Source organism: Sparus aurata, chromosome 2, assembly GCF_900880675.1.
Source record: "Sparus aurata chromosome 2, fSpaAur1.1, whole genome shotgun sequence".
NCBI classification, from domain to species: domain Eukaryota; kingdom Metazoa; phylum Chordata; class Actinopteri; order Spariformes; family Sparidae; genus Sparus; species Sparus aurata.
The window spans coordinates 16587191-16604315 of NC_044188.1; the positions used below are offsets into that span (position 1 = coordinate 16587191).

General features: G+C 41.3%; 1 protein-coding gene across 5 annotated transcripts in view; it reads left to right on the forward strand.

The window, feature by feature from the left end:
• The window catches only part of grik4 (glutamate receptor, ionotropic, kainate 4), a 339847-nt gene that overhangs the window by 87440 nt on the left and 235282 nt on the right, over window positions 1-17125 (forward strand). For 4 of the 5 annotated variants that reach the window (XM_030406054.1, XM_030406044.1, XM_030406072.1 and 1 more), the window contains exon 2: window positions 4691-4845. The gene's annotated coding sequence lies outside the window, so the exon portion shown is untranslated. Of the gene's footprint in view, window positions 1-3260; window positions 3312-4690; window positions 4846-17125 lie in introns of those variants that run through there. The other variant, XM_030406064.1, reaches the window with a different exon arrangement.

Below are 17125 nucleotides of genomic sequence, written 5' to 3' on the forward strand. Positions count from 1 at the left end.
CTTTTAAACTCTGTGTGGGACTCTCCTTACAGAGTCGTTAAAAGAGGCTATTTTTTTTAACAACATATGGGAAAATAATCACGCTTGGCTGGTGGCGAGAAGGAATCCGTAATAAAAATTCACACCATTCACTCAAGTACCATGTCATTAAATCATGCGCCTGTCCTGATCTTCCTTTCGATCTGTGTTTTCAAAAGAGGGAAAGCAGTCTGTCAGTCAACTTGCGCGCCATCTGTAAAAACTGTAGCGATGTAAATTTAGTGTGTTACTCATTACCATGCTTTGCAACTGCAGCAGCAGTGTGACAAAAATAAAGGCTTCATATTACAGCTGACATTTTAAAGTTTATTTTGGCTAAATGAAATTCATCAAGCACTGATTTTTTAATTACAATCGCTGACATTGATTGCTGTACTTACGCTGTCTGTAAAGAGTTTGACATTTTGTCTGAAGCCGACACGAACTGTGTGGATTGATCACCTGCTGTATGTGTCACAACTTGTTTATTCTTCCAGTGACTAACAGTATGTAAAAACAAAATATTTTACTGTCTATTTTTACATGCAGCTAGATCGAGCCAGAACTGTACTGTCTTTTGTCACCACTCATCTTGAGGAAGCTTGTCGCCAATTACTCAGTCGATCAAAACTATTGAAACCAATGTGGTACTGAATGACATCGCACACAACCAGGTGCATGAGAAGGGCGGCATTAAATAGGAGAGGCTGCATCTCAATCAATGTGTTTACAGGAGGATTATAATGTCAGAGATCATCTCTCTCTCTCTGTGTTTCTCTGCAGAACATGTCTGAATGTCAGTAGGGAGGGCGGATCTTGCACAAGTTGATCAATGGCAGATGGCATTGTTATATCAGAAAGATTAAAAACTTAAAGTAAGTTAGAAATGCTAAAAAAAAATCACAAATGTACATTACCTAGATGACACAACTAAAGTCTACGTGTGGGAAACGCTGCCTTGTCACATGGGATTTGTGTTTACGACGCTTAGGAAAGAGTTAACACTTGCTCCTGAAACATACATATTAACTGGGCACAAAAGCTTTTTGTCTTCCTAGTGCTTGTGCGGTTACTACAAACCAAATTCCTGTTGAGAATGTGAATGTTTGCAGAAAAAATTGAGGCCTGAGGGAAATAATTTCTCGGGTGCAGATGGTCCAAAATACATGAGAATAATTTCACGAGGTCTTTTCGTAATGTAGCTTTTTTTTTCAGTGCAGCGCTTGTGTATATTTTAAAACATGCCTCGCAGCTAGTCAGGGCTGTTTTTTCATGACATCACAGGCATGGCAGTAGCGGCTATATTTCAGCCAAAATATTGCTTTTTTTGTTTTTTGCTTACAATACATAATTATATGCGCATGTTATGGTGTAACCATGTGCAGACATGTTCTAGGATTTAGCCGGTCGATTTCTATCCAATGGTAATTTGCCAACTATCTTGAATACATTAAATTTAACCTGTTTTAAAAACAGCTTCACTGCTCATGTATTTAGTATTCGAAGTATGATTCTGTCATGCATTTCTACATCTTAAAATCCCAGTCAGAGTCTACATAATGTGAAATGGATTCACATGATGACGGCACTGCTTGGAAGATGTAAAAGGTAGATTTTTTTTTTATTTCAAAGGCAGGCAATACAATAGAGATTTTAGTCCTGTGGCCAGTTTTTGACAGGAAATGGAATCCATACACCTTTGGCTTGTATATAGCAGCCTGAAGCTCTACGGCAGGGAGGGATGGGAAGAGAGTGAGGGGAAGAAGGAAGAAGAAAGGAAGAAGGGTAACTGAGCCAGTAGAGTGGAGCAGGCTGCGGGAACGTTCAGCAACAATACCCTTTCTGCTGAAACTTTTCATATGTCAGCACTTCAAAAGTTTCCCCATTATTATTTATTCCACATCCCCTCCGAGAGCTTCAAATATTCATTTGCTCTAACCTTTTATTCTGTGCCTACTGTAAATTGTCTCAAAACTGGAAACTTACATTTTTAAAATCTCATTGCAAGTAATTGCAGACAGGTGGGGTTGCCCGCTGAATAAAATGCCACTTTGAATGCAGCAATTGATTCATCCCTGTGAATGTACTTGAGGCACTGGAGGACTTTTAAGACAAATCTAAGTTTGGTGAAGTAGCAAGTAGCAGTATTAACCTGTTTACACTTTGTAGACAGGAGAGTCAGCCAAATATAAAACCACAAAGACAAACCACCGGAACAAAGCTGTTGTTTATTGGCAGGGTACGAAATGCATACTGATGAAACTGGGTTTTATCTGCTGCAATGATGTTTTGCTGAAGAGTTAGTCAAATTATTTTAACATTAAGGGCTTTTAGCAGATGCTTTTGTACAAAGCTACTTACAGTAATTCATACAGACACTGATGGCGGTGGCTGCAATGAAAGGTGCCGACAAGCAGGAGGAGCAGTTTGGGGTTCAGTATCTTGCCCAAGGACACTTTGACATGCAGACCAGGGGAATTGAACCAGCGACCTTCTGATGACAAGATGCTGATTATTAAATCATTCAAAACTCTAATAGCAAGTTTTTTTGTTTGTAAAAGAAAAAAATAGATCCAAGTGAAAAGTGGTGCCATCTATTTGTTGTTTTCATTTATTTTTATGCCCCTTTAATACCAGAGAGATATGTGTTTGAGCAACTGTGTAATCATTTATTCTACATCTGTCACAAGTTAGTCAGTGGTTGTCACCATCAGCAAACACTCAAGTCTGTAATCTAGGACAATATATGTCACTACTAAATGAGAAAAGAAAAAGTAATGAGTTTCACCTCTTGTCCTTTATTTGTCCATACATGTGACCTCTCTTACTCACCATCATTCCCTCTCCCTCCTTTCTCTCTCTCTCTCTCTCTCTCTCTCTCTCTCTCTCTCTCTCTCCCTCTCTGTTTGTGGGGAGTAAAAAGATGTTTCAACATGAGCATCATTATGTCAATTTCCATCCCCGATAGAAGTGTCAATACACAATCGCAGTCTGCAACCCACAAATCACCCTGGTTGACAGTGGAAAGTTTGCTCGAAAAAAAAAAGGAGCCAATAGTGTCAGAAGATTGTTGTGGAAAGAATGAAAAAGAGAGCTTGAGAGAGAAGAACGCAGTGCTACACCTGCACAATTACACTGTGTGGTGGGCGTGCATGTCAGAATGTTGCTGTCGGGGAATTTAAAGAAAAAGGTTCGATCCCTGTGTCTGAAAGGTGTAGGAGGAGGAGGTTTATGAGGCTGTTTGTCTAAGAAGCATTTCTGTTGGAGCGCATCAACGCCGTCAGTGACCCCAGGTGGGATCATGGGAAAGACGGGGGTAGTGGCATGCATTGCTGTCTATCAGATTGCCCTTTTTTTATATGAGCATTGGGGGGTGCGAAAGTCAGAGAGTATTAAATTCTACTCATTGCACTTTAATATTTCACATGGCCACAAGGAAGTTGGGAAGGTTTGATCCACTGTGGCTGTTTGCCTAGTAAAGGTTACTGTATGACGCTGTTAATACAAGCTCAACATTTCCTGTATTCGTTTCAGATTAAAAGACCTCTAATATTTCAGTAGAAAGAAATTGTACATTTCACATATGCGAACTGTCACTTCTGTCATCTTTTCCTCCGGTTTTCACTCACCTCAAGTCTTATTTCATTTATCATTTTATGTTACACTTTAGATCAACAAAAGTTAAGTTGCATTGTTGCTGTAAGAAATAAAAACGCCATGTGTCACAGTTAACATGATGGACTGTAGTGCTGCATTCTGAATTTATTTACATTTTACACAGTGTCAGTGGTTGTGCATCTTTGACAATCAAGTTGATATACAATGGCGAGACAATAATTAGGATGACATGCTTGGAACTGAAAAACAATCACTTAATCTGTGCATGCCTGTGTCCATGGAAACAGAATGAATAATATTTAGCACAATATGGCTGTTTCTGCATCTGCTGTGACGTGAGGGGGGTGACCTCATCCTGGTGCTAAGTAATTAAGTTGATCTCTGGGGAGAAATTTTAATCCTCCTCTGGGTAAGGGTGCCATTAAAATGCAATGACATGAGATTAATGCTCATCTTGTAAGTGACATTTAGTTTCTCATTTACCGTAGAAATTGTCTCGCAATATTGCGCGCAAGGCCATGTTTTGAATGCAGATGAGTTTCGGGAGCCGTTCAAAAGTATTTTGCAGTGACAGTATGAAAAATGTTGGATGTGCTATATAAAGAGGAAGGGTATCTCGCTGAGTAAGGGACAAACAGGAAAACAAGATCATCAGCAAAACGGGATGGTGAACTTTGAAACTGCGGTTTACAGTGTAGATCTCAAACTTACTGTATGTCGGGTAAAAGGCTGTCCTCAGCATTAGTAATAGGAGTGCAGAAGCTGATACCTGACCGGAAATATGATTTATTATGCAGTGCTATTGTCCTGAAATTGCTTTTTGAAAATGTGTAGGTCACAGCAGGATAAACCTTGCCTTTATGCTTCTTTTGATTCCCTGTAAGCTCCCAAAAGGGGACCTATGTCTTTATATCTCAGGATAACTAAAACCGCAAACAGTTTGAAATTAATTAACCATCCCTAATAATGTGTCTATGGCTGTGCCTCATGAAATCATAATGTTCCTGTTTTCTTTCCCAAATTTCTCATATCTTTTTTCTTTTTTCTTTTACAGACTGTCTGTACACTGCCAAGCCCAATCTGTGCGGGGCCACGTACTATAAGTGTATGTGAGATGAGGAGAAGCTAAGTGGCTACCACAACCAGCCAGATCAGACAGCCTCCTGTGCTGCAAGATGGATTAGAGCCCGACACCTCAGGAGATCAAAGGTAGGGGAAGATGTTTGGTAATCAGCCGCCACTCAGCTGCTCTATTCAATGACTGCATGGGTAGAGTGAAGGAGAGGGGGAAATAATGAATCACAAGAAGTTGAGGCTGAGGTCTCTCCGCCAGCTGGGTGCTGTGGGTAGGTCACTGAGGCCTGTCATGTACCTCCTCATCTAGTGAAGGAAGGATTCTGTTTCAGAAAACAGTTTGAAACATTTAACACGCTTAACCCAGAGTAAATATGTATAAAACAGTACACAGGTATGTCAGCCTAGTCCCCAGGATAAAATGCTGGCAGTTTCAGTGTTTCTGGAAAACTACTGATGCGTTCACTTTTCTATATGTCACTGGCTACAGAACATAATGAAAGTTCTAAAATTGTGTTACTTAATGTCCATACTAAATGTTAATGACCTGACATGACTGTTGCTAGAGGTGACAAGAGGAGAGTTACATCCTCCCAAGGCTGCACAGCCAGCAGGTGGAGAAAGCACTTTTTGAAGGTGTTTCAACATTTGTAAGAGTGATATTTGTGGGGACAGAAAAAAATGATATTTTTTTGGTCGGAAATCAGGACACCTCCAACAGAGCATGTCCAGAGCATGCGTGCTCATCACCTTATGTTCCACTCGATCCTGCTCCATTTTCACTCACACTATCTAAATGTGACTTGAAATAGATACTGTTGCTGCTTTGAAAATGTGGTTTTGGCTGTTCGGTTACTTTGTAAGCTAAGCTAAAGCATACAAGCATTTTTTTTGGACTAAGCAAGAAGCGATTGGAGGGGAGTATGGTGAGTTCTGATAATTAGATAATGAGCGGGACTGCCTGGAGTGCCACTGAGCGAGGGGAACGAACGAGCTTCACTCCGTTCACATGCTCTGATCTCCACCCCTCTGTGGCTCCAGAGCCTGGTGTTTTCATTGAGACCTCAGGACATCTCCAGTCCTGTTCATGGCGACCAAAACAGGTATTTTAAGCCAAAACATGATCTTTTCTTCACCAACCAGGGCATAAACACAGCGTTGTCACAAGATAAAACTGAAAATTGATTGTGAAGAAATGTAAAATCGACAAGATGCTGCAATGTAAAGTTTCAACTTAAAAATGATTTTGGAGAAACAAACATTACCAACATTTGCTCTGAGTGTGTATGTGTTTTCATTGATGTGATCCTGCACACATGGCATGTCAGATTTGAATATTTATTTCAATGAGGCTCACATACAGCACGTGTGGCATCACTGAAAAAAGGCAGTGACACGGGCAGAGGAAGAATTCATTTTACACAGTGGATTTGCTGGGGGGGGGGGGACATTAGGTAGGGATATCTGGTTCAGGAGGATGCATTGAGTAAATATCAGCAATCTAAAACACCACTTGTACACATCAGGATAGTCTTCTGAAAGGCCGCCCACCAATTTGTCAGCTATTCTATTAAGTCTGGTGTTGCTCTCTGCGAGCTGGAGAAACAACCGAGCCAGGTAAAAAAAAAAAAAAAACAGGCACTTCTGCACTTACTGTTGTGATTAGCATGCTGTATTGTTTGATCCATCTGTAGATAAATAAAACTGCCGAATGCAGCAAGTCCAGACAAGTGTTGACAGTAATTCTGGAAAATGCAGGAATACACTTACTGAAAGCAGATGAAGCAGGTTTAGGAGACAAGGAGGTGACAGAAGATGACCCCTCGAACATTACATATATACTTCACTGTAACATTATAACAGCTTCCATGGTCATGTTGTTCGAGAGGTACTTGCTGCTACCAGAGATGGACAGAGTACTCGACCCCAGTACTTGAGTAAGAGTACAAACACTACTGGTCAAAATTTACTCCGTTACAAGTAAAAGTAGCTCAGTCGACATGTTACTCAAGTAAGAGTAAAAAAGTACTTGCTTTTAAAGGTACTTAAGTATCCAAAATTACATGCTTTTAAATTTACTTTAAGTAAAAGTAAGAGTAAGAGTAAGAGTAAATTTCTTATTTTTCACATCAGTGAATTACTATAATTTTTTCTAAATGATTTTAAGGACCTTTTAACTCTTGTTTCTGAGAATTAACTCTTTGAAACCACCTGCTCTGATGTGCTTGCTTTTAGAACCACAATGTTATATAAAGCCTGCAGAAACACCTACAAAAACAAATAAAATGAATGGGCTCACAGGGGGACAGCAGATGTTGCAGATGCAGATGTTTATTAACAATCATTAAAACTGTAACCAAATGAACCTGCACCGTCCAACTAACTCTCTATCATTTAGCTAAGTTGGGAACTGGAACCCCCTCAAAGACTAATGTTGTCCCCAGACCACTGGTTGAGAATCACTGCTTTACAAAAAACTACATCTGATGCAGCCATTGTCGCGGTTTTGTGTTGACAAACGCAGTCGAGAGCGTGGCTACTTTGCTGGTATCCTTATGGGGAGGGATGACGTATTTCCGCTTTTACGTAGATCCCAGTGGAGAGTGTGCACTGTGATAGGTTTCCTTCTTTGACAAACACAGCTTGTGTCCAATAGTATTTTAGGAAAAAAAAAAAAAAAAAGAGCAGACCTGAAAGTAACGAGTACTTTTCAGCCTTCCTAGAAATTAACTTGCGTAAAATTAAAAATATTTGTCTTGGAAATGTATTCAAGTAAGAGTAATACGTACCAAAGAAATCTAATACTCAAGTAAAGTACAAATCCTCTGGATATGTACTTAAGTACAGTACTCAAGTAAATTTACTCCGTTACTGTCCACCACTGGCTGCTACATAAAAGATTGTGGTCGCTGTAATTAAACGGTTAAAAAGATCTTCTCTGCAAGGCCAAATTGATTCTCCGTCTCCAAATAAATGAAACACACATAGCTCACCAGAACCACCCGTTGGTACGCTATCCAGTCTCTTATAGGGGCTATTAAGTGTGAAAACAAAAGGTGGACATTTTTCATCACAACAAAATGTTTGATACAGCACATACTTCTGGCAACAAGAGCTGCTTATCGGACCATAATTCAGCAGTGTTTGCGTGAAAGGGGTTTATTTTATTGAGATTCCTTCAGCCGAGGTTTTTTTTTTTTTGTCCATCCGTGTAAAAAGACTCCATAAAAAATTCTTTTCTCCACTTTTTTTTTTACTACTTTCACTCCTGAATGGTCTCAATAAGCCAATCACATGAACTTTTGCCTCCAGGTACCTTCTTTTATTTTCTAACCAACAATTTCACGATGAAACTTTTAGCTGCAATTTTAAAATCCAAAGTACGTTTTTTTATACAGGGCACTTTTCCTGTATTTTTCGTTGTCAATCATTCGATATCTTGCTGAGCTCTTGTGCAATTAGTTTCCTCCTTGGCCCATTTTGAGCATCATAGTTCTTCTGACACTTTTGTAGTCATTATATAACTTTTCATACATTTAGTCAATAAAGCAAACAGAAATACAGGAAGACTTTATCATTTTTATCATAACGTAATTTTAAAAACATACAGTAGGGGTCAAGTTGCAAAGAAAGGGCAGCTGTGGCTCAGGAGGTAGAGCGGATGTCCACCAGCTGTAGGGTCAGTGGTTTGCTCCATGGCCGTTACAGTCTATATGTCGAAGTTTCCCTTCATACACTGAACACTGAAGACGCTGAACCCTAAAACTGCTCCCGGTGGCTCTTTCATTGGTGTGTCAGTGTGTGAGTGTGTTATTGCTCCTAATGAGCAGTTTGGTGACTTGCTTGTAGCTACAAAAGCGCTGTAAAAGCAGTCCATCTAATGATAAACAACTGCAGTAATAAAGCAACACACACACAGTTATGTCACTTCATGGATTGGTTGGAAAGTATACAGTACTTCAAAGCTTTTAGTATAAAAATGTCAGTTTTTATATATCTAGCAAAGCTTGCAGCAGCATCCGAGCAGAACTTCTGAACCCGGGGTTAATCTCCCGCTTCAAACAATCAATAGGTTTCAGCTATTTTCAGTGTTTCTTTCGGAATGAGATGATTGTGTGTGTGTGCTTCTGTGCTGTAGGCGTGCGCTTGTCTGTATGTGGCTGCGAGTCTAGCTTGTGTTTCTGACCACAAAGCTATTATTTTTAAGGCTATCCTTTCACCTCCCGCTGCCACAGTGTCTGCTTTTGTTTCTTCTTGTGTACTCACTGCTAACTCTGCTGTCAGCTTTCATAAGGCTTTCATCACTGGAACTACACACAGCAATATCCAATAAAACAAATACACCAACAGATGATAACTTTACAACTTCAACCATGCATGTAAAGTTGGACTCGCACCTGCGAACAATCAGATGAGTCAATCCAACGTGCAGCCCATCTGGCTAAAAAAGGACCCAAGAGGAAAGAAGAGAAAATACCGACAAGGAAATGGAAAAAGGAAATGGTGTTCAAAGTTCTGAAATGCCCATTTATCAAAACGTTAAAGAAGCCAGGTTTTGCACTATCAGTGCAACAAACTATTGTTACCCTGGAGTCCTTTTCAGAACTATACAATCTGTAATTAACCCTCTTCCCAGCCAAGAAAATGAAAATCATCTGTGAGCAATTTCTGTCCTTCTTCACAAGCACAGTAAATGTAATGAACTCCAGATCAGGCACGTCGCCTGGACCCCTCTGCCCTGCTCAATCATTTTTCATTTTGCACTGTCATGGACACAGTTGCCAAACTACAGCCTTCATTATGTCCTTTAGATGTTATGTACGGCAGACTGAATGAGGTTTTTAACAGTGTTGTTCCCCAATACAGCAAATAGCTCTGTCCACTGGCTGTGTTCCCTCCTGCCTTTAGCATGCCAACACGTTCTTGCTCCCGACTCGTCAAACTATGGAGCTTTACCTTCCTCCCTAGTGTCAGTTTTGTACATGAAAAAGGCCCTACGGTGAATTTGGCATGAAAACGTTATAAGTTTGGACTAGACTATCCAAATAAATGCTCTGTGGTCAAGTTTCCATCAATACGTAATTTACACTTTATTTACACTCGCAAAATTAAGTGTTAGGGTTAGGAAATCCTGACTCACTCTGACTTTCTCGCTCTTTACTCTACTGCACTGGAGGGGCGCTTTATGAAGTTACACTAGAGGGGTACCTACATGCCAAACTTCAAAGTGTTGGGTCACTGACAAGACTGCAGTATTTGACATTGGCAGCAGGAATGGCCTGGTAGTATGTCCACCTCTCAGTAAACCTCTCCCCGACTGCCTGGATTTAAAACAATTTAGACCCATTTAGTTGAATTCTTATATAAACAGTTCTAATATTGTTGATACTTCTCATCAGGTTTCTGTTCTATATTGTTATTGTTACAGAGAAGGTTTGTGCTGCATCCTTTCCCCCCTCTATTTTGACAGCATAAAAACACAGGCACAACCTCGTCGTGCGACGCAATTTCTGTCCTCCCTTTCTCTCATTGCTTTCTCTGTGACCTCTATTACATGTATTTGTGTTCTGGCAAAACCAGCTCCCAAAAGATGCGGGAAATGTGTGTATTTTTAGACAAAGGTGCCAGACTGGAGCCTATAGCTAGAGACTGAGTCTGTGAGAGTTCGTTGCCAGTGCTGTTAATTTGGAAGGACGGGATATGCTTGTCATCCGAAGGCTTCCCTCCAACTGCTACCTGCTGTGCTCTGCTAAGACAAAAATCAAAAAGCGTCGCAGGAGGCTTTTAGATGAACACTGAGAGGATCTGGATTTACCCGAACCACCGACAATCAACTCATCATGTTTTTGTAGAAATCAAACAGCGTGTTAGAAGCACAAGGCAGCACACCTGTCCTAGATTCTCAAAGCACAAATTCACCTTTTGAATCCACATTAAATCGATTGGAAAGCGCACAGCCTGCACGTGTCTGTGCTGGTCTCACACCAGATAGGTAGGTTCAGGAAGGAATGATGGGTAAAAATGTCTCCACCAGAAACTTTTCAATTACTTCGACAAAAGACACACACATGCACACACGGCCTCGGAAAGTAATACTACTTATTTAGCCTATGTCATATTACAAACTCGAGTGTGCTGGTGACAGAGAAAACCAATTCATATTCATATGCAGGAAAACACGCTTTTCATATTTTTTAAGCCAGCACATCCCCCCACAGGCAGCTCCAGTATGATGTGAATACAAATGCCAGAACACACATTTTGCTGTAAAGACACTGGGTTTCTCTGAGGCACCAGTGCCCTGTGAAATCTAATACTGACAGAATGTGACTTTTTACTGACTTTGGCTCAAGGAAAGTGGTTTGTGGAGAATTTCATTGCCCACATGTGCAATCTTGCATGAGATGCAAGTATTGAATATCGCTGTGGTGCAGATGGTGTATTATGGCCTCTCAGTATGTGTCAACCGTGTCAATATTGCCACCGGTTAAATCCGTCTGCTCAGCCTTAGTGGGACCGCTGAGCTGGTTCTGGTGTGTCATGTTTGTAACAATATCCCGGCTGCACTTTGTTTACCGCTTCATGGACGCTCTTGCCACTGCCCGGAGCTAATTCGTCTTTACCTGCTTAACAGAGACACAGAGCATGCCTGATGAACTCAGTCCTGTCTTTCCAAAATAAGTTTTATGTGATTTGCTTGTGGGTAGTTTGAGAATTGTGTGCATGCGTGTGTTTAATGAGCTGTTTTTTGTTTGTGTGTTGACTGATTTTTTTTATGAGTCTGCCTCAGTCTGCTTCTGTCTGCGTTGCCGCCGAGCCACCTGCCTTTTTTCCTGCCTCCTTTTCCTGGTCGCTCCTGAGAAGGAGAGATAAGGCCCACTGATGTTTGTCTGCTCACTGGCAGATTACTGAGGCAGACAGGTACAAGGACTCTGGCAGACAGCTACTGTATGCAGGAGGCCAAAGAAGAACTTGTTTGGGATGCCTAAGCTGACCACAGCACCAATCCATCTTGAACACCATCTGGCTTCTTTATACGTGCAGTAGCAGCTGAGCTAATTATGGGTTAAAAATAACACAGCGAGTCAATGTGGGGAATAGGAGGAAACTTATTTGAACTAGGAAAGAGAGCGAATGATTTCACATACTGTAATGTGACAGATTCTTCTTTGGATTTCCAATAATTGAAAAAAAATCATAGTTATTCTGTCTTTTCTCCGCATATTTAGTTCGATAAGTTTTGTAACAATCACTTGAAATAATCTCACCATTTTTTGATTTAAGTAAATAGATTTCTTTCAGGATTTTATGATTGACAAAAAGGAATAGATAAAGGACAAAATGACTCCAAAAGATGAACTGCCATTACTCGCAGCACAAATCCGTACAAATATGGCTAACAGTTGTCATGTCTCTGTGTTGTGAAGCTATAATTTTGTTGCTGGAAACCACTCTGGGTGAACATTTTTCTTGAATATCTATGAGGTTTCTCACAGTGACATCTTTCGTTGATGGTTATGAGTAGATTGAGATGCAGAAAAGCAAAGGAAGCGTTTTATTCACATGTGGGTGGATGATCAATTAGGACACCCTTTCACATGCATGGCCTCGAAGAAAAAACTGAAAGAAGGGAAGTGAAAAGAGAGGTTTTCTGTGTGTGGATGTGTCTTTGTGTGTGCTTGTGGTCGCTGTCGGCATGTGTGTCTTTGGTATGTTTATCCCTCGAACACCAGGCTTGTGATCATTAAAGCACACAGTCAGTGTGGAACTGGCTAATTAGGTCTTTTCTGCCTCTGCACAGAACATTCCACAAAGAATAAATGACTTTACTTCATCCATGAGATCAGGGCGCAGAGGGTGAGGGAGAGAAAAGGAGATAAAATGGTTTTACTGGGAGGTGTCAGGGGTATCATTGGTATCATGCCTTTGTGCCTCTGCAATCTAGAATTGTACATTCTTAAATACAAGTACAGAGCTCTCCTGGGTAAAGGTTAGTTTGGACTTTTTGAAGTGGTGAAGTGTTTGAGGTAGTTTGACTCCACAGTCAGTGTGTTACCTACAGTAGATGCCCCCAGTTCGATAAAAGATCCAAAAGTTCTGGTACAAAAGCTACGCAATGTACTGCTGTAGAAGAAGGGAGCAACAGAACATATATTAGCCACCTAAAAAAATAAAATCATCTCTATATTTAGAAGATTTTCAGTCCTTTACCTCACCGTCAGACTGCCTTTTAGTTTTGCACTACATTTTGTAGCTTGTAAACATTTTGTAACTTCTGTAAACTGCGTAGGAATATACAAAACCAGACTAATGCTTTAAAGGCATTGTACAGGAAAGAGTAGTTAAAGTGTTTTTATCTCATATGTCTTGCTCCATATCTCCAGTTTCAGACCCAACAGTGGCAATAAAGCTGTTTTGTAGGTATTTTTTTTATAGTATTGCAGAGTTTGTGGCATCCTGGAAAATCATTAAAAATCTTGATTGCTCATCCTGCACTTGGGGGCGTATTCATTTTTCAATCCAATCATTTTTTTATTTCTCAAAAACACAACTTTATAACTTTATTCAGTGATTTGGGTGAAACTGGGTCATGTTTTATGGAGAGACATATTAACGTTTTTCCCTGTGCTGCCCTTGGGCTGCTCTGCCTGGAGCAGCTTTGGACAGGTAGTTTTACTTATTACTAAAGCAACTGCTAACAAACTGCTGCTCCTCATTGGACACCTCCAGACCGGGGCTGTACGCCACCTCTGAGAAAGACGACTGAGGCGGGTTGGAGTGCTGAGCCTATTTATGGAGTCTCCTGGTAGTCTGGTACCGGTAGCTTTGTTAGCTGCCGTTAGTTCAGGGAACTGTCATTGCTGCAGAGCCAAACATGGCAAGAAAACCACCTCTGTACTGTGTTCCCTTTGTCAAAGGAGGCGGCGTTTTTCCACCCTGGTCCCACCAGGTTGCCAATCTGGGGATAGTCAGCATATGTGACTTGGCCGTTTGGAGGTGGGGCCTAAAGTAGATTCCCTGCTATTGGCTGCTGCCAGTTTTCACCAGAAACACATAGCGACTAATTCTATGAGCTGTTTCATGGTGACTTTAAGAAGGTTGAGAGAACTGTAGAAAAAAGTTAACGCACATCAGATGGTCTCAGAGAGGGTTGGCAATGAATGAGCTAAATGTGAGAATAACGGGAGTCAGCATGGATTATAAATAGATCACAGGGCTTTGAGCTCTTCTGTCTCCTACAAAAAATATTATTTGTATATCTCACAGACAAGCCATTACTTTGTTTCCATTCCTTTTTTTATCAAAGATTATGAGCTTATGTCATAAGAAAACATCCAGCTGCAGTGCCCTGTTTGGTTCATTTCAAAAACTTGCTGCTGTCTGGCCCGGCCGTTCCCGTCCCTCTCATGTGGACACATTTCCCCTCTCTGTGTCCATTGTTTCTGTTTGATTGACTCGTGTTTGATCAGAGCTGTTTAAATAGTTGTCTCAATATTTACGTGGCCAATTGTGAAGATGCGGTGTGATTGCGGCGCGCAAATTGGCAGAATATAAATTGTCCAATGCTCTCTCCACACCATGTGGTAGACAGGTCCGTCCACAGGCCTGACAGCCCCACTGGAAAATGAAATTAGAGGAAAAGGAGAGATGTAGGAGCCGGAGCAGAGGACAAGGGATAATACATGATTCACGCACAGTAAGCCTCGGCTGTGTAGCACATCGAATATACATGGGGGAGAAAGCGTAGAGGGGATCTAAGGGTTTAGAAAGAGTTAAGAAGCAGAGTTTTACAAGGTGAAGTACAGCTTATGAAGTGAGCTCTGACTGAATTAGACAGTGTAACTGCTACTGAGAGTCACTGACTGGCAGATTAGCTGAACGACATGGTTTATTCAAGAATGCATCTCCAATAGCGGCACAGCTCTGTATTTGCATTCAGAAGTTGTAAAACATACTGTACATGAAAAAGCATGACCACATATTGTACTGTATCCTTGAAATGTATTCTAGATAAAAAACTAAGTGGTTTATTGTATGATAAACTTGCTGTAATTAACAGTGAACCCATCTTTAAGTACAATTGAGCAACATATGGGCGAAGGCTGCGAAGGCTGCGTTGGCTTGTGGCGCGTTTCAGCTTGCAATGAGTGGCAGCATCTGGCCGGTGAATAGCCAGAAGGAACAACACCACTTAGTTGCATAGAGCTGCAGAAGTTTCAGTTGACAGCTCTGTTTTTTTGAAATAGACATCTTTTCCACCTGTGGTTTCACAGTTGGCCCTGCTGTTGCAAAGACAGGGTTAGCAACATGGCTATAGCTAGCAAGCCTGGTGGCTGTCCAAAGCAAAAACACACAACCATAAGACACTGCTGATAAGGTTCTCAGTCATCAAGGTCTTGGTAATGTTTAAGTGCTGTATTGTAAGCAGCTGGACTTGTTTCAGTTTCTTAAAGACATTTCACCTCCTCTCCAAGGGTCTTCTTGGAGGGGAGTTCCAGGCTTTTAAACCCTGTGCGGGAGTGTCCTTAGAGAGTCGTTAAGGTCAGTGTGAACTCTGAGCTTCAGAGTAGTTAGGGCCACATGTGAGTTGTCAACCCAGCCGGCTTTCGTGTGGGATGTTCCGGTCGGTTAAGAATCCGAATTTGACCTGGAAACCTCAATTTTAGTGCTATGAAAAGTCGGACTAAAGCACCGCATTAATTAGTCAGCAGGTTTTGTTACATAATGACATAGCAGAAAGAATGCTGCTTTATAACCGCCTCATGTCCCAATGGAAAGGGCAAACACATAAACCGAGTAACCTGCTTTTGCTTGAGTCGAGCCAACACAGTTGTCATTTTGACGCCCACATTGTCAAATAGCACGTGTTCACATCCACCTGTGCACCCCTGGGCGTGTTGGTCTCAAAATGAGGTGTGGTTATGTGCATTGCTATTTTTATGCAGGTTAAAAGGGTCCAAAGTCTATGGCGCAGTGTGTTTTCTGCTTTCTAAAGGGCACAACAGTTTTGCAAACTGAATTTATGACCAAAGAAGCTGCTTTCAGTCATGAAAGATGGTAGCCATGGCAGATTTAAGCAGCAAAACTAAAGACGGTAGTTATAAACTTGACAGGACAGAAGAGCCTCTCCAGTGGAAAGACAATTAAACTTTTATCCTCTTAAATAAATATTTTCAGACAGGATCTCAGGACTTATCAGGAGGATGGCGGCCTCACAAAACCGGGGAGAACAATGCCTCTTCCTGTTTTGGATGAGCAATGGCAGACTCTTTGTTTTGCCGCAATACGACCTTTATTTTTTTGGCGAAAATGTGAATGCTGTCATTGTGTTTAGAGCCATTACACTGTGCAATTGGTAATTACTTCAGAATGATAAGTTGAGGCAAAAACATTGCCTACTGGCAGTTGAAGAAAGCCTGTGCCAAAAAAAAAAATAAAAAAATCGAGTTTTGTAATTATTTTCATGGCACTGCAAGAGAGAGGGTGGAAAACACTGAACGCAGCAGGTTACTCTGTGCTGATGGAGCGGTAGCGCGGCACTCATTTGCACTTACGTTTTTTGCTAAAAAACCACCATGCAGCATTTCTTCAACATTTCACCTTTGGCTGTTAGTCTGTATATCCTGTTGTGCAACCTATGAACATGGAGCAATGATTTTTGTCAGCATTATTAACTGCTGGTGGGCTTTACAGGGGCACAGCAGTGCATAATTGGAAAAAACCTGAACCCTTGAAACATAACCATAAGGTGTTCTCTGCCACTTTATTCACTGTTATTTATGAACATGCGCTGTAATTTCTGCTATCTAGTCTCTGAAGTATATAAAATATTTGCAGTTTAACTCCTTGGCAAAAATCTACTGTCATAATTCACTGGTTTTGTTGGTTCTTTTGCGTCAATGGCTGCGTTTTGCTTTACTGTGAGCCACCGAGCCGCCTGTTGCATAGCAATAAATGTCCTCTACAGGTGCTCTGTCTGAGATCAGACACAGAGAGAAGGACAGGGAGAGATGGAGGGTTTTAGGGATACGTGAAATAAAAGATAAGGAAGAAAGGAGGGAACCAGTCAGAGGAGAATTAAAACCATAAGTGTGAGGCGCAGCAACGAAGAGTGAGATAATAAGGAGTGGAGAGAGGGGAAACAAGAGAAGACTGTCAGAGGATTTAGCAGGAGGAGCTGAGGCAGGCAGAGAGACATGATACCTCAGATATTAGAAACAGTGTGAGAGGTAGAGACAGACTTCGATGAGCGGGTGTGGTGAGCAAAGTCACTGTGGCATTTCCAGATCCGATCAGCGCGAGAATGGTGGGCGGCGGCGGGTAGAGAGGCTACATGCGACAGCTGGCTCCAGCGGTGTGCGGTGAGGGGTGGTATTGTTTCAGCCTTTGTAGACGCTCGCCAATCCCATTTACA